At 38.5% G+C, this 21590-nt stretch overlaps 3 non-coding genes across 3 annotated transcripts; all 3 read left to right on the plus strand.

The window, feature by feature from the left end:
- The first annotated feature begins 11603 nt into the window (after positions 1-11603).
- Positions 11604-11675, plus strand: TRNAA-AGC (transfer RNA alanine (anticodon AGC)). The gene has a single exon. It is a non-coding gene; the product is annotated as a tRNA-Ala (tRNA).
- Positions 11676-16336: 4661 nt separating this feature from the next.
- Positions 16337-16408, plus strand: TRNAA-CGC (transfer RNA alanine (anticodon CGC)). Its single transcript has one exon. It is a non-coding gene; the product is annotated as a tRNA-Ala (tRNA).
- Positions 16409-20884: 4476 nt separating this feature from the next.
- TRNAA-AGC (transfer RNA alanine (anticodon AGC)) lies at positions 20885-20956 on the plus strand. Its single transcript has one exon. It is a non-coding gene; the product is annotated as a tRNA-Ala (tRNA).
- The last annotated feature ends 634 nt before the right edge of the window (positions 20957-21590 follow it).

The raw sequence follows: 21590 nt of genomic DNA on the forward strand, positions 1-21590 counted from the left end.
ATCAATGTTTTGTAGTTTTTAAGATACAAGTCGTTTACCTCCTTGGTTGAGTTTGTTCTTAAATATTTTATCCTTTTTGATGCTATAGTAAATGGGATTGTTTTCTTAATTTTCTTTTCAAATTAGTCTCTGTTAGCATATAGAAATGCAACTGATTTCTGTGTGTTGATTTTGTATTCTGCAAATTTGCTGACATTTTTTATTAGCTGTAACCGTTTTTTGGTGGAGTCTTTAGAGTTTTCCACATAGAATATAATGTCATCTGTGAATAGAGATAACTTTACTTCTTGTTTTTCCAATTTAGATGTCTTTTATTTCTTTTTCTTGTCTAACTGCTTTGGCTAGTTCTAGTACTATGTTGAATAGTAGTGGTGAGAGTCAGCATACTTGTTTTGTTCCTCATCTTAGAGGAAACACTTTCTGTCTTTCATCATTGAGTATGATATTAATTGTGGGCTTTTCATATATGGTTTTTATTATGTTAAGGTAGTTTACTTCTTCCTACTTTGTTAAGTTTTTTTGTCACAAAAGTGTGTTGGATTTTGTCAAGTGCTTTCTCTGCATTAATTGAAATGATCATGTAGTTTTTACCTATCATTTTGTAAATGTGATGTATTACATTGATTTTCATATGTTGAGCCATCCTAGCATTCCAGGTATAAAATTCCACTTGGTCATGGTGTATAATCCTTTCAATATGCTTTTAAATTCAGTCTGCTAGTATTTTGTTGAGGATTTTTGCATCAATAATCATCAGGGACATTGGTTGGTAGATTTCTTTTCATGCTGTGTCTTTGCTTTTGTTACCGGAGTTATGCTGGCCTCATTGAATAATTTCAGAGACATTCCCTATTCTTCAATTCTTTGGAAGATTCTGAGGAGTATTGGTGTTAATTTTTCTTTAAGTGTTTGGTAGAATTCTCCCATGAAGCCATCTTGTCCTGGACTTTTCTTTGTTGGGAGGTTTTGATTACTGCTTCAGTCTCCTTACTAGCTACAAGTCTGTTCAGATTTTTTATTTCTTTCTCAGTTTCGGTAGGTTGTATGTTTCTAGTAAATTATTAATTTCTTCCAGAGTATCCAATTTGTTGGCATATAATTGTTCACAATTGTCTCTTATGATCCTTTTCATTTCTATGATATCAGTTGTAATGTCCTCTCTTTCCTTTCTAATTTTAGTTGAATCTTCTCTCTTTTTTCTTAGTCTAGCTGAGTTCGTCAACTTTATTGATGTTTTCAAAAAATCAACTTTTGATTTCATTGCTTTTTTCTTTTGTTTTTATATTCTCTATTTTATCTCTGCTCTAATCCTTATTATTTTCTTCCTTCTGCTAACTTTTAGTTTCGTTTGTTCTTCTTTTTATAGTTCCTTGATGCATAAAGTTAGATTGTTGATTTGAGATCTTTCTTCTTTTTTAATGTAAACATTTACCACTATAAACGCTTCTCTTAGTTCTGTTGTCACTGCATCCGATAAATTTTGGTATGTTGTATTTTCATTTTCATTTGTCTCCAGATGTTTTCTAAATTCCTTTGTGATTTCTTCTTTAACCCACTGAATGTTTAAGAACAAATTGTTTAGTTTCCACATATTTGTGAGTTTTCCTTCTGCTATTGATTTCCAGTTTCACTTTATTGTGGTTGGAGAGATACTTGCATGATTTCAATTTTCTCAAGTTTGTTAAGACTTTTTTTGTGACCTAGCATGTGGTCTATCTTGGAAGATGTTCCATGAGCACTTGAGAAGAATGTGTATTCTGCATATGTGTGTTCTGTTTATGTCTGTTAGGTCCAACAGGTCTATAATGTTGTTTGAATCCTCTGTTTCCTTATTGATCTTCAGTTCAGCTGTTCTATCCATAACAGAAAGTGGGATATTAAAGTTTCCTATTATTATTGTGTTGCTGTTTACTTCTCCTTTCAGTTCTGTCAGTGTTTGCTGCTGTAGGGGACTCGAATTGGCCACCCCAAGATATGTCTCTTTGGCATGAGGATTATTTTGGGGTGGTTACTTTTAGAAACTGCAGACATGGAAAAAACTCTGAAAAGCAGAAGTTACCCTTTGTAAGAGAAATTTACATTTGTAAAGGAAATATCCATCTGTAAAGATGTCTCCCTCTTCGTACCAGGAAGAAGGAGGGGATGACCTTATCTCTGGAAACTCTTATCAATGCAGAAGGCAAGGACTTACATCTGCATAATAACCTTACTCTTGTTTACTGTGCTTTTCTGGTAATCTCCCGTAACTGACTCTCCCCACCCTCAACATCTGTCTTTGTCTGTAGCTGAGGGTGGTATTTAAGGTGAAAGCGTCCGCCATTTTGGCAAGTTGCTCTGTTTTCCTGAGCCTCTTTCATGTATACATGTTATAAAGCTTTGTTTAATTTTCTCCTGTTATTCTATCTCATGTGAATTTAATTTGTTGTCTGGCCTGAAGGACCCACAGCGGGTAGAGAAAATGTCTTCCTCCCCTACAGCTGCATATATTTTGGAGCTCAAATATTAGGTGCATATATAATTGTTATATCTTCCTGATAGATTTTTTTATCATTATATATTGTCCTTCATTGTCTCTTGTGACAACTTCTGTCTTAAAGTCTATTTTGTTTTATACAGGCATGGCCACCCCTGCTCTCTTTAGGTTCCAGTTTGCATGGAATATCTTTTTCCATCATTTCACTTTTAGCCTGTGTATATATTTAATCCATTTACATTTAAAGTCACTATTGACAAGGAAGGACTTACTAGTCCCATTTTCTCGTTTTCTGTCTATCTTACAGTTTTTTGTCTCTCTTTTCTTACCTTGCTGCCTTCTTTTGCGTTCTGTTGATTGTTTTTGTAGTGATATTATTATGGACTGCATGTTTGTGTCCTCCTAAAATTCATATATTGAAATCCTAACCCTCAATGGGATGATATTTGGAGGTGGAGTCTTTGGGAAGTAGTTAGGTTTAGATGAAGTCATGGGGCTTGGACTCCCTGATGGGATTAGTGCTCTTACAAGGAGAGGAAGGAATCAGAGCTCTCCTTCTCTCCCCATCATGTGAGAATACAGCAAGAAGGTGGCTGTCTATAAATCAGGAAGTGGTTGCATCAGACACTAATCTGCCAGCACTGGGATTTCAGACTTCCCAGCCTTCACAACTGTGAGAAATAAATGCTTGTTGTATAAGCTGTCTAATCTATGATATTCTGTTATAGCAGCCCCAAGTGACTATGACAGACATATTTTGATTCTCTTCTTGTATATTCTATAGATATTTTCTTTGTGGTTACCGTTGAAATTACATAAAACATCTTAAAGTTATAACAATCTATTTTAAATGGACAATAACTTAATTTCTATTACATGTAAAAACTCTAATCTTTTATATCTCTGCCCTCTCCTACTTTATGTTTTTGATGCCACAAATTATCTTCTTTTATATTGTGTAACCACTAACATAGATTTATAATTACTTTTTATGCTTTCATTTTTTTAAAATTCTACACCAGATTTAAAAGTGATTTGTACACCTACATTGCAATACTACAGGATTCTATATTTGTCTATATGTTGACCTTTACCAGAGAGTTTTATATTGTCACACAGTTTTGTGTTGCTGTTTATCATCTTTTTGCTTCAACTTGAAGGATTCTCTTCAGCATTTCAACTTGGAGCAGGGAGAGTGGCATATTTCTCTCCACATGACACCCTTATTTTAGTAGCTGGGTGCTTGGCAAGGGGGAGTAGTCTCAAGTCTTCTTGGCTTCCCTCTCCTGGCTTGGAACTTCTGCATTATATGTTTTTTTTTTAACTTTTATTGAGATTATGATAGTTTACAACCTTGTGAGATTTCAGTTGTACATTATTGTTTGTCAGTCATGTTGCAGGTGCACCACTTCTCCCTTTGTTCCCACCAGCCAACCCCCTTTCCCCTGGTAATCACTAATCTGTTCTCTTTGTCTACATGTTTAACTTCCTCATATGAGTGGAGTCATACACAGATTGTCTTCCTCTATCTGGCTTATTTCACTTAACGTAATTCCCTCAAGGTCCACCCATGTTGTTGTGAATGGGATGATTTTATCCTTTTTCATGGCTCAGTAGTGTTCCATTGTATATATATACACCAGTCTTCTTTATCCAAGCATCAGTTGATGGGCACTTAGGTTTCTTCCACGTCTTGGCTATTGTAAATAATGCTGCAATGGACATAGGGATTCATGGGACTTTTGGAATTGCTGACTTCAAGCTCTTTGGGTAGATACCCAGTAGTGGGAAGGCTGGGTCACATGGCAATTCTATTTTTAATTTTTTGAGAAATCTCCATACTGTTTTCCATAGTGCCTACACTAGTTTGCCTTCCCACCAGCAGTGTATGAGGGTTCCTTTTTCTCCACAACCTTGCCAACACTTGTTACTTTTTGTTTTGGTTATTTTTGCCATTCTAATGGGTGTAAGGTGATATCTTAGAGTAGTTTTGATTTGCATTTCCATGATGATCAGTGATGATGAACATCTTTTCATGTGCCTATTGGTCATCCATATATCTTCTTTGGAGAAATGTCTGTTCATGTCTCCTGCTCATTTTCTGATCGGGTTCTTTGACTTTCTGTTGTTGAGTTGTGTGAGTTCTTTACATATTATGGAGATTAACTCTTTGTCAGATATATGACTTGCAAATATTTTTTCCCAATCAATGGGTTGTTTTTTTTGTTTCAATCCTGTTTTCCTTTGCCTTGAAGAAGCTCTTTAGTCTGATCAAGTCCCATTTGTTTATTCTTTCTATTGTTTCCCTCGTCTGAGAAGACAGGGTGTCCGAAAAGATCCTTTTAATACTGATGTGAAAGAGCGTACTGCCTATATTTTCTTCTAGAAGTCATGGTTTCAGGTCTTACCTTTAGGTCTTTGATCCATTTTGAGTTTATTTTTGCAAATGGTGAAAAAGAATGGTCAATTTTCATCCTTTTACATGTGGCTTTCCAGTTTTCCCAGCACCATTTGTTGAAAAGACTTTCCTTTCCCCATTGTATGCCCTCAGCTCCTTTGTCGAAGATAAGCTGTCCATAGATGTGTGGTTTTATTTCTGGGCTTTCAATTCTGTTCCATCGATCTGTGCACCTGTTTTTGTATCAGTACCATGCTGTTTTGATTACTGTAGCTTTGTAGTATGTTTTGAAGTCAGGAATTGTGATGCCTCCAGCTTTGTTCTTTTTTCTCAGGATTGCTTTAGCAATTCGGAGTCTTTTGTTGCCCCATATGAATTTTAGGATTCTTTGTTCAATTTCTGTAAAGAATGTCATTGGGATTCTGATTGGGATAGCGTTGAATCTGTAGATTGCTTTAGGTAGTATGAACATTTTAACTATGTTTATTCTTCCAATCCAGGTACATGGAATGTCTTTCCATCTGTTTATGTCATCATCCATTTCTTTCAGGAAAGCCTTGTAGTTTTCATTGTATAGGTCTTTCACTTCCTTAGTTAAATTCATCCCAAGGTATTTTATTCTTTTTGTTGCAATTGTGAATGGTATTGTGTTCTTGAGTTCTTTTTCTGTTAGTTTGTTATTAGAGGATAGAAATGCTACTGATTTATGTAAGCTGATTTTATACCTGCAAGTTTGCTGTAGTTGTTGATTATTTCTAAAAGTTTTCCAATGGATTCGTTGGGGGTTTCTATATATAAGATCATGTCATCTGCAAACATTGAGAGTTTCACTTCTTCCCTCCCTATTTGGATTCCTTTTATTCCTTTCTCTTGCCTGATTGCTCTGGCCAAAACCTCCAGTACTATATTGAATAAGAGTGGTGATAGAGGGCATCCTTGTCTCGTTCCTGTTCTCAGGGGGACAGTGCTCAGTTTTTGGCCATTGAGACGATGCTGGCTGTGGGTTTGTCACATATATCCTTTATTATGTTGTAGTAATTTCCTTCTATCCCCACTTTGTTAAGAGTTTTTATCATAAATGGCTGTTGGATCTTGTCAAATGTCTTCTATGCATCTATTGAGATGATCATGTGGTTTTTATTCCTCAATTTGTTGATGTGGTGTATCATATTGATTGATTTGTGGATGTTGAACCATCCCTGTGTCGCTGGTATGAATCCCACTTGATCATGATATATGATCCTTTTGGTGTATTGCTGAATTTGGGTTGCCAAAATCTTGTTGAGGATTTTTGCATCTATGTTTATCAGCAATATTGGCCTGTAGTTCTTCTTTTTCATGCTGTCCTTGTCAGGCTTTCATATTAGCATGATGTTGGCCTTGTAGAATCTGTTAGGAAGACACCTGCTTTCTTTTGTTTGCCATTAGCTTGGAGTATCTTCTTCCACCCCTTCACTCTGAGCTTGTATTTGTCGTTGGAGCTGAGATGTGTTTCCTGGAGGCAACAAATTGTTGGATCTTGTTCCCTAATCCATCTTGCCACTTTGTGTCTTTTTATTGGAGAGTTCAATCCATTTACATGTCACGTGATTACTGATGTATGAGGGCTTAATGCTGTCAATCTGTCACTCATTTTCCAGTTTTCCTGCATTTCCTTTGTTTCTCATCCTGTGTGTTTTGGTCTACCCATTGACTTCTGCAGTTTCTTATGCCATGTTTCTTATTTTTTTCCTTGTTTATTTTTTATGTCTTTGTTCTGCTTTTTAGTTTAGTGGCTACCTTGAAGTTTGTATTCAGAATCTTGTGCATAACATAGTCCATTTTCTGATGTCCTCGTATTTCCTTAGTCTAAACTGATTCAGTTCCTTTCCTCCTCCCCTCCTAAGTTGTTTCTCTCATAGCTTATTCCAACTTGTCCCATGAGTTTGTGGTTAAAGTGACAAGATTGTCTTTGTTTTTGGTGTTTTCCTTCCCTTTATCCTAATGCTATAGGTGAATATTTGCTATCCTATTCTAATGCTATCTATTTGTCTCCTTACTCTGTGTTTTATGACCCCTTTCTCCCTTTTTTTTCTTTTTTCAGGTATGAGGGCCTTCTTGAGGATTTCATGTGGTGGGGTCTCTTGGCTACAAAGTCCCTCAGCTTTTCTTTGTTTGGAAAACATTTAATTTCTCCCCATATCTGAAGGATATTTTTGCTGGATGGAGTATTGTTGGCTGAAGATTTTTATCTTTTAAAGTTTTGAATATGTCATTCCATTCTCCCCTAGCTTGTAAGGTTTCTGCAGAGAAATCTGCTGAAAGTCTGACAGGGGTTCCTTTTTAGGTTATTTTTTCCTGCCTTGCTGCCCTGAGTGTTCTTTCTTTGTCATTCATTTTTGCCAGTTTTACTACTATATGCCTTGCAGTATGTCTTTTTACATTGACAAATCTAGAAGATCTGAAAACTTCTTCCACACACATTTCTCTCTCATTCCCTAGATTTGGGAAGTTCTCTGCTATTATTTCTTTGAGCACACCTTCTGCTCCATTCTCCTTTTCTTCACCTTCTTGGATACCTATAATTCTTATGTTGCACCTCCTCATTGAGGTGGATATTTCTCAGAGACTTTCTTCATTTCTTTTTAGTCTCAGTTCTCTCTCCTCTGTCTGGAGCAACTCAACATGTCTATCTTCGATTCTGCTGATTCACTCCTCTATGGTGTCCACATGAGCATTCAGGGAATCCATATGTTGTTTTATCTGTTCCATTGTGTCTTTCATCTCTAGTATTTCTGATTGATTCTTCTTTATAGTTTCAATCTCTTTTGTGAAGTAGCTCCTGAACTCGTTGAATTGTTTCTCCATATTCTCTTTTACCTCATTGAGTGTTTTGATGATAGCTATTCTGCAGTCATTGCTGTTTACTTATTTCTGAGTCCTCAGGACAGAATTCTGGGTATTTGTTTTCCCTCTGGTCTGGAGTTTTGATGAATTGCTTGATGCTGGAAGAACGGTTTTTTCCCATTGTGATTGTTATTCAGTTGCAGTTACAGCCTATCGCCACTGGATGGAGGTTGAGAGCTGAGTATTCTGAGCCCTCCGCCTTCAGCCAAGATGGCTGGCACAGTGCAGGGGTGGCAGGGCACTTTCTCTTGCCGCAATCCCCGGTTTCCTGATCTGCTCTCACTATCTGGTCTCCTGGGGTCTTGGTTCAATGAGGTCACACCGGGTGAAAGCTTTTGTACTGTTAGAGGGATTCCCTCTAGGCTGCAAGGACCTAGGGAGTCCTGGGTGATCCTGCGGATGCACGACCCTTCCCCCACTCCTTCCCTCACGGAGCCTCCCAGGGCAGTGATCCCAGTCTTTAGGGGAGGGAGCAAAGTTCTCTCTTACCTGGTTTCAACTCCTCCGAGGGGGACTCCAGTCTCTCCACCCTCTGTTGTTTGGCTGCCGTGACTCCTCAAGAATTCCTGTGCTATGAGGATATTTTCTGTTGGAATATGGTTGCTCCTTTTTGTTGTAAGTTGGAGGGGAGAGAGTCCCAGGCAAGCTCACTCTGCCATGACACTGACATCACTCCCTGCATTATATATTTTATTGTGTTTTTTTTTTGTGTGTGTATATTAAGAATATTGACTTTTGTGTGTTATTTTTCTAATGTACCACTTTACTAAAATCTCATTGTTTTGTAGTAGTTTTTTCATTTATTCTTTTGGATATCTGATCATAACTCTGAATCATAACATAGTTTCCCCTGCTTCTTTCACTTTTAGGTCTTTAACAGTCTTGTTAATTGAGTTGACAACTGTCTCCAACTTAATATTAAATATCAGTGGAAATAGTAAGCATCTTTATTTTGTTCCTGTCTTTACTAGCAAAGCCACTAGTGTTTCCTAATTAACTAAAAGGCTTGTTTTTGCCCTGAAGTATATAAGCATGTTATTGTGTTGAGGCATGTCCATCAATTTTTATTTTATTGAGTGCTTTTAGCATATTTCATTAGTTTCTTATGGCTGCCATGACACATTGCCACAAATTCGGTGGCTTAAAATAGCAGGAATTTATTCTCTCACTGTTCTCTAGGTCAGAAGGCCAAAACCAAGGTGTCAAGAGGGTCATGCACCCTCTGAAGTCTCTAGGGAAGAACCTTCTTTGCCTCATCTTAGTTTCTTGCTGGCTCTCAGCAATCCATGGCTTGTAGTTGCATCACTGCAATCTCTGCAATCTCTGCCTCCTTGTCACATGGCCTTCTTCCCTCTGTGTATCTCTGTCTCTGTATATTTTTGTCTTATGAAGATATCAGTCATTTGATTTAGTGCTCACTCTAGTTCGGTATGATCTCATCTTAACCAATTACATCTACAATAACCCTATTTCTAAACAAGGTCACATTCTGAGGTTCCAAGTGGACATAAATTTGAGGGGCACACTCTTCAACCCACTATAATATTAAATATATGTTGACTTTTGTCAAATAGCTTTTCTGCATCTATGGAGACAATCATGTATGTTTTTTTCTCCTTGCCTCTATCAGTATGATGGATTATATTAATTTTGTTAAAGAAAAACCAGAGCTGGACAGTAGCTAAAGCAAAGTAGATTTCTTTCAGGGGAATAGGGGGAAAGAGCAATAGGGGAAAAGAGGCCTCAGTATAGAACTGGGATCAATTCCAAATACAGCATGGGCAAGTGGGAATTTATAGCCAAGGAGTGGGTGTTGGGAGTGGGTAGGGTGCCAGTGGCTAGAAAATTACTAAGAGGAAACATCAGAGGTAAGGAACGATCGTGACTAAAGATACCTAATGGGATTCTTGCTGAAATCAGGCCAAAGTAATCAGACATCACCTGGGGGATGGCAAAGGATGAGGAACTCAATTACACATGGAGAGTGATCAGATATGGAGGATGAGGATTCTACTTAAACCAACTTAGTGGGATTCTCACTAAAACTGGACAACACAGAGATGAAGACAGAAGTCTGAAAGTCAAGGTCTAGTTGAAAAAGTGTTGAGGGGACCCTGAGTAGAGTTTGGTAGAGGAGAAAGTCTTTGTCAATAACTTCCTTAACAAACGCTGATCTTTGCATTTCTGAAATTTCTTGGGCATCCTGTGTTATGTGAAATGGGCTTGTAGTTTTCATTTTTGGTGCAAATTGAAAATGTTTGTGGTGGTTATATTCACTTTATAAATGAACAGGAAAGTTCCTGCTTTTTCTGTGCTTTGAATAATTTCAGCAGCAATCATGATTTTCTGATATTTAGCAGTTTGATAGACTGTCCTTGTGAAAGTATTTGCTCTTGGTGTCCTTTTTGGGGGTGTGCCTATTCAACCATTTTCTCTATTTTTCTAACATGATGATATATTTAGACTTTCTGTTTCTACATGGATTAATTTAGGAATACTGAATTTACAAAATCCACTTCATCTAAGTTTTCAAATCATTTGCTGAATTGTGCTATAACATTTCTTATGATTTTTAAAAAGTTCTTCTGTTTTGAGGGTTATTTCCTCCAGTCAGTTCTAATTTTGCATGTTTGCACTTATTTTCTGTTTTCTTGAGAAGGTTGGCTAGAGGTTTGTTTATTTTATTGACTTTTCAAATATTCAGGTTTTTGTTTATTTGAATTTTTTAACTCATTGTTTTCTGAGTTTGTCTTTATCAACCCTTCCTTACGCATTCTTCTGGTTTATTTTGTTGTTCATTTTCTAACATCTTGAGCTGATTTTTTTTTTTTAAAGATTGGCACCTGAGCTAACCTCTGTTGCCAATCTTTTTTTTTTCTTCTTCTTCTTCCCAAAGCCCCCAGTACATAGTTGTATATTTTAGTTGTAGGTCCTTCTGGTTGCGCTATGTGGGATGCAGCCTCAGCATGGCTTGATGAGCAGCACCATGTCCGCGCAGGATCCAACCAGCAAACCTTGGGCCCCCGAAGTAGAGGACGAACTTAACCACTCTGCCACCGGGCTGGCCCCTTGAGCTGGTTATTTGATTCATTTATTTTTCATTGTTATTAATGTCCTTTTAATCTCTGGAGAAGTACAATTTACCACACTACCTTATTATATCTTTTGCTCTTATAAGCGACTTCCCCAAGGTTAGTTGAGGCTCTGTAGGTTTGTTGGACCGGAAGGGAGAGACTCAGAGTCTCAGAGAAGGATGCGGTTGGTGAACCAGTCCAGCTGTGAGGAGGGTTTTACAAAGGGCTAATGCGCATCGCAGGTGTAGCCCCCTTGCTTAAATCGCTGTCCTGACGTTCTCCTGACGGCGGAGAGTATTCTGCCCGAAAGGGGGCGCGGTCATCGCCAGCGCGCTGTCTCTCCCGGGTGACAGACACGAACAACTCTGCATTTGTCCTTCCGTATTCTTTCCCCTTCTGGAGCTAATATGGTCTGTATCTCTCGCGTTATACTTCGTGGCTTTCTGGCAGCCCTTTAGAGCGTCAGGGAAAGAGAAGAAAAGAGAGAGTGAAGACATGAGAGAAAATGTTTCATCCCAGGCTCTTCTACTGGCAGGGAAGTGACTCCAGACTGAAAGGAGTGCAAGGATCCCAGGATCACCAATGGGACCTTTCGGTCTAGAATGAAGTCTACACTTTTTTCAGCCAAACGTAACACAAAGCTTAGATTTAAGATTTTGGAAATAGCGAGATCAAGTAGAATGTACTTTGACTTGATTCTAACTTTTGCAAAACCCGCCCAAAATGGCTGTGTTCTATCTTGAATATATTCCCGAGTGGAGCATTTTGCCGAGGGGGTGTAGCTCAGTGGTAGAGCGCGTGCTTAGCATGCACGAGGCCCCGGGTTCAATCCCCGGCACCTCCATTTTCGGTCTATTGTCTTTTACACTGTTTTACTCCTTTTCCTGCTCAAAAGGAAAGTAAACCTGTTTCACAAAGACTTGCCGTTCGTTAATATTATTTTACTGCCCTGTTTCTACAGCTCGTGCTTGGCAACACCTAGGGTGGCTGCGTAAGCAAAAGGAGGAAAAGATGGAAGGAGAAGACAAAGACTCGGCTCGCTCAGCAGCTCGAGATTTCGAAACAAGACGTCGCCAAACTGCCGACTTCTTTTGCCTTTGGTTCCTTTTTGCAGTATTATTAATAAAGCAAGAAAGAAAAGATAAGGATGGAAAGATTTAACAAAAGGAAAACACAGTCTCTCGTGCAATTTTTCTTAGTTTCTTTTGTTTCCTGAGCCATGTTGGCCATAATCAGACTGCAGGTTGAAAAAGGAGAAAAGCGGACCCTTCCAAACTGGAAAATTGAGAAATTTACGTTCATCAATTAACGTGGAGAAGGCACACTATGGCCGCGGTAGTTCCTTTGAGAAGTACATTTGGCTGAAAATCTCAAAATTCACAGATTAATTTCCAGTTTTGTTCTGTCTTTACTCTTAGCCGAGAATTGGACTTAAATAGATGACTTAAATTTACCTGAGATAGTAGCGCCCTCTACCGGGAAGAAATTTTCCAAATGCTTGGTCAGTGTGGTCCTTGGACCAAAAAAGTTGGCGGCTCCTGAGAGCTTGTTAGAAACGCAGAAGGTCAGCTCCATCCCAGACCCGCTGAACTAGAACCAGCATTTCAACAGGATCCCCAAGTGATTCTTTTGCACATTAAAGTTTGAGAATCACTGTTTTGAGTGCTGTGACGTGGATCAAGAGGACATATATTATAAATATATGGCTGTATTTTAATTTTTCCAATTTCCTATTCCAATGTAGGAAAAAAATTTAAAAAAATGTTATTTCTATTGTTGAACCATTTTTGCGTTCTAATCATTGATCTGTTCCTCTTCCATGGTAATATATTTATTAATATTTTTGAATCAATATACACAATAGAATTTGATGTGGTTTCTTCTACTTTTTAATAAAAATTTTGCAAGTTTTGCAGTCGAGATCATGCTAACTTCCTGTATGAACTGGGAAGTTTGTATCTTTGTTTCCACTCAGCAACACTCTAACCAGGATAAGATCTTTCCCAAGTTGTCTTGGCTTTGGGATTTACTTCTTCAAAAAAAGATTCAGAACTAGTGCTCAGCAAGGGGTCATTTTCTATTCTGTTGACATATTTTCTCTCTCTTTGTTTTCAAAGTACAGTTTCACAACGTCTTTTTGCCACTTACATCCACTGTGTCAGGAGAAAAGTATTCATATGCTCCAACTGAGGGAATTCATCAAGTTGCAAAAGGAAAATAGACAAAACATGAAAAAGAAGATCATAAATTATCACTATTACTTTTCTGTATTATATTAGGCTTCATGCCCAAATGGAAATACTCTTTCCCCTTCTAATCATAGACTTCTCCAAGGGACTCCACCTCTGTAAGTTATGGGAGAAGAAGATAGGGTGAAAAAGCCAAAAGCTTAGTATGAGAAAGCCATAGGAAACATAGATGGAAATTTCAAAAAATTATATGTCAATAAAAACAACGTGTGTCAAACTAAGGTACTTCTTTGATGTGAACCCGTGTGTAACTTTGGCCCAGGACAAGAATGACTCATTTTAAAGTACATTGTAGATGAATTCTGAAAAGTCAACTCTGTTTTATTTTGGGGTTCTATCCTACAACATGTTCATCTTTTGTTTAGCTTTCTTCGGGGAGAAATTAAAGATTAAGGAGCTCTGGGCAGGGAGGGGATGCAGCCACGTGTGTGAAACCCTGTGTGAATGTACAGGAGGTGGCAGTTGGGCAGGACCATTGGCTGCACAGGAATGTGGAAGCAGGCACCATCCATTAGGCTATGCAGTCATTCTGACTCAAAACGCAGTACTTTATTTTTTCAAAGACATTTAATAGGAGACAAAAAGGTTGCTCAGTCCTTTACTGCCTACTTTGGGAACAGTTTCTTCAAATTCAATCATGGTGGGAGACTTAGAGCAATATAACTAAACCTCCCTGTCCATGTCAACAAATTGAGATGTTGTAAACACTAAAGAAAATCATGAGCGTGAATTCAGTTTCCAGAGCATAACATAGAAGCTCTTTTCGTGAAAACTTCACCCCTTTTCATCTGTCAACTTTGTGTGTGTTGTGTCTGTTAGCTAACACCTTTATCACATCATATAATTATAATTTCTTCTAGTGGTGGGAACAATTAAGATCTAGTCTCTTAGCAAGTTTAATGTTTATAATACAGTTTTGTTGTCTTTAATTCCTGTATTGCGTGTTAGATCTCCACGACTTATTTATCTACCAGTTGCAAGTATGTGCCCTTAAACATCGTGCCCATTTGCCGACCCCTCAGGCTTCGGTACCCACCATTCCACTCTCTGTTTTCTCTAGTTCACTTTTTTTTCTTAGATTCCACATACAAAGGACATCATATGGTATTTGTCTTTCTCTGACTTATCTCACTTAGCATAATGTCTTCAAGGCCCATCCTTGTTGTAGCAAATGGCAAGATTTCCTTTTTTTACATTACTGAATAGTGTTCCATCATATGTATATACCACATCTTCTTTATCCCTTCATCCTGGCCCGTCAACTTTTTAAAAATGGCACGCAACCAGTTACAGTTTTCTCCCTGGTCTTAGATGCATTAGAAATGCACTTCTGGGGTGGCCCAGTGGCTGAGTAGTTAAGTTCTCATGCTTGGCTTGGGCAGCGCAGGGTTCGCTGGTTCAGATCCTGGGTGCAGACCTAAATACCACTCATCAAACCATGCTGTAGTGGCATTCCATATAAAAAAACTAGAATGACGTACAACTAGGATATACAACTATGCACTGGGGCTTTGGAGAGAAAAAAAAAGAGCAAGACTGGCAACAGATGTTAGCTCAGGGTCAATCTTTCTCACAAAAAAAATAAAATAAAAAGCACTTTGTATGTCTGCAGGTTTCCTGAATAGAGTAATTGGGTATGAGTGAGTTCTATCACCCGAGATAAATGGTTATTTCATCAGAAGAATCTCATATATTTGGAACTCATCCTACCATTTCCCAGTGAGTAGATATTTCAAGCACGCAATGGACAGAGTTTGAACGCTGTTACAGAAAATTAATAAACAATTTTGGTGTTCAGTGTATTTTGGGGCAAACAGAAACAAAACAAAATCTCCTTGTGAGGAACTTGTGGTAATCCAACCAGGAGCTAGGTTTCTCCAAGTGCAATTTAGAGGATAATTATTTGATGACTCTGGAAACTTTCATAATTGTGCTTTCATGCCATCGAACAGCCTGGATAATTTCCCACTTATCCTCCCAGCCCTCTCTCTCTCTCTCACACACACACACACACACTCATATACCAGAGCTTGCAGCCTTTTGTGGGGGCCACTTCTCTAGTGCTCAATCTCGGTGAAACCTGAAACTTCCTTTTCCTCCTATCTATTCTACCAGCCCCATGAGCCAACTGATAGGGAAATCTGCCAAACTGATAAGGTCCTTTCAATTTCAAAAGAGATTCAATGATATACTTACTAATAGAGGCAAAGACGTAGATGAATGAGGAAGAGATAACACCTACTAGGAGTCTGGTACCAGGAAGTGAGTTTTTCTGGGTCTTCATTGGGAGTTTCAAGGCCATGGTACTAACCACTGTGAATCCTAGGGTTCAAGATCAGTCTAGGAAAAAGTTCATTTTTTTGCTTTATACAATTGTTCCTGATCTCTCAATCTCAAAGGACTCCTTCAGTTCTCATTCTACTCACTCTACATTCTTGTGCCTGCTGATCACTCCCACCCCCAAGTATTCAGATCAGACCACTGGGCTGAGAGTTCACTGTGCTACATTGACAGCTGGGATCCCATAGATAAATATGCTAAATTCAACAAGCCTAACACCAAACCCCTCTCCTTCTCCTAGTCTCTCTTCCATTCTCCCAAAGAGTAACAACAACAACAACAAATATCTCTCTTTTTCTTTTCCTCCTGTTTGTTGAATGATTGGGCTCTTTTTATGCCCTGCCTTTCTTTCTTGGTCTGCAAAACCCAATAGGTCTCTCCAATCTGTCTATCTACCTATTAACTTGCTTTCAAAATTCCACACTTCTTTCTACCCCTAAATCTGCTGTTTAGTTCATGCACTGGGCATTGTTCTCCTGGACTATTTCATGAACCTTCTTAGTTGCCTTCAGGCTGTAATAAAAATGAACAGACCCTTGGTAATGAATTGGTAACAAATTGCCCGTGGTTTTTATTCTCACTCGGGTTTTTCCCATCAAAATTTTGCCCTTAACATTCCTATGGAGCAAACAGCAAATAGTAAGAAGTGTTATATGCAGGGAAAATCTGGTCAATTTTCTGATGCACGTTTTCAATATTTTGTGTTCCATTTCAAGCTTTATTTGTTAAAGAATCAGTACCCCCCACAGCTCCCAGGGGTCTTCTATTTTAAAGCTGTCACAAATCCTGCTCTTAAACCCACTACTGCTAAAACAGCAAAGAGGAATTGGGAAGAGAGGGGTCCACAGAATATAGTAAGATAGTTTCTGAAGAACCTCCACAGTGGAGCTCAGGGCCACACCTAGGCTCACAGCAAGGGGGTGTAGCTCAGTGGTAGAGCGCGTGCTTCGCATGCATGAGGTCCCGGGTTCGACTCCTGGCACCTCCAAGCAGTAGCTGCCTGGTGTTTAAGAAACACGGTGTAAGCTATTCTCTTGGGGCTTTTTTTGTCCTTTACTCATTGCCTGCTCACAAGAAAAGTAAACACGTGATCCAAGACGTTCATTTTAATGCTACACTATTTAAACTTCATGAGGCTTAAACCCACTCAAAGCAGGTTGCAGAGCAGAAGTTTACATGGTCTGTTAGTTGTGCGTGATAGCCATAAAAAACTACTATAAACTTGGCAGCTTAAAACAACAGAAATGTATTCTTTCACTCTTCCAGAGGCCTGAAGTCTGAAATTAGTATATCACCAGACCAAAATCAGGACACTGGCAGAGTGATGTCCTCTGCAGAGGCTCTAGGGAAGAATCCATCCTTGGCCTCTTCCAGCTTCTGGTGGCTGCCAGCATTCCTTGGCTTGTGGTAGCATCACTCCACTCTGTCTCCATGGTCACATTGCCTTCTCCTCTGTGTGTGAAATCTCCTTCTGCCTCTTTTTTATAGGGACATTTGGTTACCTTGGGCCTACCCAGATAATCCAAGGTAATCTACCCGTTTCAAGATCCTTAATGTAATCGCGCCTGCAAAGACAGTTTTTCCATATAAGGTAACATTTACAGGTTCTAGGGATTGGGACCTGATATCTTTGGGAGCCATTATTCAGCGTACTACTGCATAGGATCCCCTAAACCCAAAACAATAAGTGTGCCGCCATATTAACAAATTCATCATCTTGGCTTCTATTTTCCACTATTATTGAGAGAAGGAAAAACAGGAAAAGAAGAAGAAAATAAGAGGCCTGAGGAAAAATTGCTTGAGTTTCCTTCGTTTTCTCTGGAGTTTTTAGGACAAGGAACCAAAAGTCTTCCCTCTGATTTCTCTACTTATCTTCTCTCTCCATCACCAAAAGTTTGGTTCAACAATAAGCCCGAGAATACTAGGTGAATGAGTGGGTCGATGCTACTGCAAATGATAGCTGTGTGGCTGGAGTCCTGCCAAATATGGAAAAAAAAAAAAAGAAGAACCTGATTTAAATGACTCAGACACCCTACTTGTGCCGAATTGCTATTTCATACTATCCAATTTCCTTTTATTTTATCACTCATCTTGTTCTCTTTCTTTTAAAATCTGAGAAGAGATTTTTCACATATTGAGGTATATAGGGTAACTGTTGGACTTCAAAACTGATTCGGCTTGAGCTAAAAAGCCTGAGTTATGGCCTATCAAACATACATTGTACATCTGCTTTTACCATGAAAGAATGCACTCTCTCAAGGTAAGAATGCATATTTCCCCTCCCTACACCCTATTGATAATGCCCTGTGGGTAATGCCCAGATTAGTCTCTTTCTTGACATCGGGATCATGTTGACCCGTTAATTTGCAACTAAATACCTCTTTGAAACTTTGATGAAAACATAACCTGGGTGTGTTTAATGTATGGTCTTTGTTCTAAAAAGATACAAGACTGTACTGAAAACCATACTGCTCCGGAAAGGTTTCTAAGGTCTTCCTGGGTTATAATCCTCACTCTGGCTCAAGTAAAACGCACCTTATTTCTCTTATCTACAGAATGGTTATTGGTTATTTTGCGCTGACAAATCTCTAAATAAAATTAACATCAAATATGCTACTAAAGAAGTAGCAAAAAAAGTTTTTTGGGTATGTGTGTCCAAATGGAAATTATTAGCTGCCAAAACAAGAAGACAAATAATTCGCAGGTGTCTAGGACGTTTTCACTGTAGAGAAAGAACAGCCATTTGCTCTCCTGTTTCCTGTCCATACAATCATTTCTGCTTTGTATTTCCAGATACTCCTCAAAATTTCTAGTCTACCATCAGCCCCTTCAAGGGGTTTTTATGGTTTCAAATTAATCACTGTCTGTGCTCATCTTTACTTCTGAATAATAGAGAGGGGAGGGAGTCTGTCTCCCAACCTCACTCTTTCTTTCCTTACCAGGGCAGCCTTTCTTCACCTCCCGGCTCTGAGAAAGAAATTCAATCTCTTTCAAATGTCCGAAATTGATTAACTCACAAGCAAGGAGCATGAAAGGGAAACAGAGCAAAACACCTGCTAAATTCTAATATAAATTGGGAAATCTGCATCTTTGTCTCTGCTTAGCAACATTTTAAATAGTATGGGAACCACCTGAGAAGTACATACTGTCCAAATCTTGAGATCATTTCAGAACACCATGTTGCCTATCCCTCAATAACCAAGAACCATAGAATATATATGTATGTATATATTTTGACAAACACTATTATTTTTCTAAACTATTTGAGAACAATTTGCAGACATTATATCTTTTTATTATACACTTCTACCTTTTCTTTTTCTTTTTTTTGCTGAGGAAGATTCACCCTGAGCTAATATCTGTTGTCAATCTTCCTCTATTTTGTATGCGAGCCACTGCCACAGCATGGCCACTGAGACAAGTGGTGTAGGTCTGCACCCAGGAATGAAACCTGGGCTGCCAAAGTGGAACACACCAAATTTGACCATTAGGCCACCCAGGCTGGCCTTCATAATCTTTTTATTGTACACTTTAGTATGTACTTCTTAAGAGCAAGAAAATTTCCTTACCACAGAACAATGATCAAATTCAGGAAACTTAACACTGATAAAATAGTGCTATCTAATATACAGTCTACATTAACTTTAATTTTACCAATAAAATCCTTTACAGAAATTTCTCTCCCAAAGTAGGGTCTATTCCAGGATCACATATGAATTTGGTTACTCTTTAGTCTCCTTTAATTAGGAATGGTTTCTTAATCTTCTTGTCTTTCATGAGATTGATATGTTTTTGAAGAGAAGATGGCAATGATTTTGTAGAATGTTCTTCAACTTATGTTACAATTAGACTAGATTTAGAGTATGAATATTTGGGAGGAATAACACAGAAATGGTGTTGTTTCCCTCTATTACACCAGGAGGCATGTTTTGTCAGTTTTTCCCATTATTAGTGATATTAGCTTTGATTACTTGGTTAAAGTTGTATCTACCAGGTTTCTTTCCCTATAAAATGATAATTTTCCCCTTTGCAATTAATAAGTAATCTGTAGAGAAATACTCTGAGACTATATAAATAACCCGATCCTCATCAAAATTTTACCTATGTTTTTTAGCATTGATTTATGAATTTTGCCTGAGTCGATCATTATTCTTATCATTGCCAAATGGTGATTTCTAACTATTATTACTTCTATATTTATTAGTTGGCATACCACTGTAAAGAAAACTTTCTCTTCTTTCATGTTTATTCATTTAAGTATCCAACGATTATAATCATTTATTGTCATTATTCGTGGTCAAAGTGTCCCAGATTTGACCAGTGAGTGGTCCTTCAAGTTGGCTTCTGGATCCTTTTGAATCGTCCCCAACATTTTTAGGTGCCTATATTCTAGCTCACAAAGATGTCTTAGGTTCATCTTGCACTTTCCCTTATCCTAGAGTCAGTGACTTCTACAAGTAGCTCTGGTCTCCTTTAGTGGGGAATGGTATTTAAAAATCCAGATATAGGGCTAGCATTGCTTATTTCTACTGATGTATTGTTTCTTCTAGGTCCTGTTAGCAGACACATCTGGGGGAAAATGGCAATTTTATATACACATATAAATTTATATATATGCATATAATTATATATGTATATAATTTTACTTGTATATATATGCACACACACATATATATAATTTCATCCTGATGCCTCTAATCCCCATCCTTAGCTAACAGGGCTATTTCTTACCTCCCTTTCTCACAGCAAGAGCCCTGATTTCCAACAGCAGTATATATATTAATTTCCCCAATCACACAAAAGTAAATTCACACAGCCACAAATAAAAATAAATAAAATTCACGCAAAGTATCAGAATTGCTATATCCTTAATACTACAAAAAATAACCCTACTATATAGAGGTTAAGATTTGTTGGGGGGCTTTTCTCTTTACAATTAGGACAGAATACCATGTACAATATTTACTTGAATGTGTTCTTTCTTTTTCTCTTCAATGTGGTTACGTTATCCTTTTGAAATGCAATTAGATTTGTGTCTATTTTATTCAATTTTAGAGTATCTTCACACACACTTGAGTCAGTTTTACTTTTCAACCATGTAAAACATTAAAGTATCCAGGAGTCAAGAGAGAACAAAGTAATGTGAAGAAAAGTTGCAGGAGAATGAAGTATCCCCGGACACCCAAGAATGGAAGCGCGCTGCAGGCAATCTAAACTGATAGGAAGCCGACTTCGAGGGGGGTTGATCACGAGCTGCCCACGAATCAGGAACCGTACCTTTCTGTGTACCATTAAGGTACCTTTCTCCTGGAGTAGCAGCGCCTGAGAGAGGATGTAGTGTAGGAAGTTTAGAAGTAGCAGAATCGAACATAAAGTAGCTTTGTCTTGATGGCTCAGTCCGCTGACTCAAACAACCGCGGACATCTAAGGGTCACAGCGGCCCTCTGATAGAGGGGCTGCCGCAGGGGGTATAGCTCAGTGGTAGAGCGCGTGCTTAGCATGCACGAGGTCCTGGGTTCAATCCCCAGTACCTCCAACCTTTTTCCCTCCTTTCTCGCACGTCCTAAGATCTGCTACCTGAAACGTTGTCAAACGGAGTTGTTATGGCTGTGGGAATTCTTTGCTAACCATTTTGGGACACAGGGAGGCAACTGTGCTCAGTCCTAAAGTTATTTGTTGTTAGTTCTGTTATTCATCCAATCTCTCCAAGCGCTCTCGGCAATCACCAGCACGTGGGCCACCGTCAGTAGGCTTGAGAAGCCAGTTGCAGTTTTCTCAACCACCCAGTCAGTTTCCACTTGTACGGAATCTGAACATCAGGAAATGTGGGTCTGTGCAGTCTAAAGGACAAGCCATCTGATTCCAGATCAGAAAATTAAGAACTCAAGTTCTTTTGCGGTTCTTTTATTCTAGCTCCTTCCTAACCTAGGTTGCAGAAGGCTTAGAAGCTTTCACTAAAATATTTTGCTAGATTTCTCTGCCAGTGGCTGACGACTTGATGTGCTGGTGGTCACTTTTTTGGTCAGAGGCCCTCAAACTCTGGAGCTTACATAAAATCCATTTAACTACAAACACACTACCAATGAGGAAAAGATAGCTATCACCTCCGTTGAAATCTGGTGAAGGGAAATGATACTTCTCTGGGTGTTCTAAGTTAGTTTCTGGTCTGA

Source organism: Equus quagga, chromosome 15 (assembly GCF_021613505.1).
Source record: "Equus quagga isolate Etosha38 chromosome 15, UCLA_HA_Equagga_1.0, whole genome shotgun sequence".
NCBI lineage: Eukaryota > Metazoa > Chordata > Mammalia > Perissodactyla > Equidae > Equus > Equus quagga.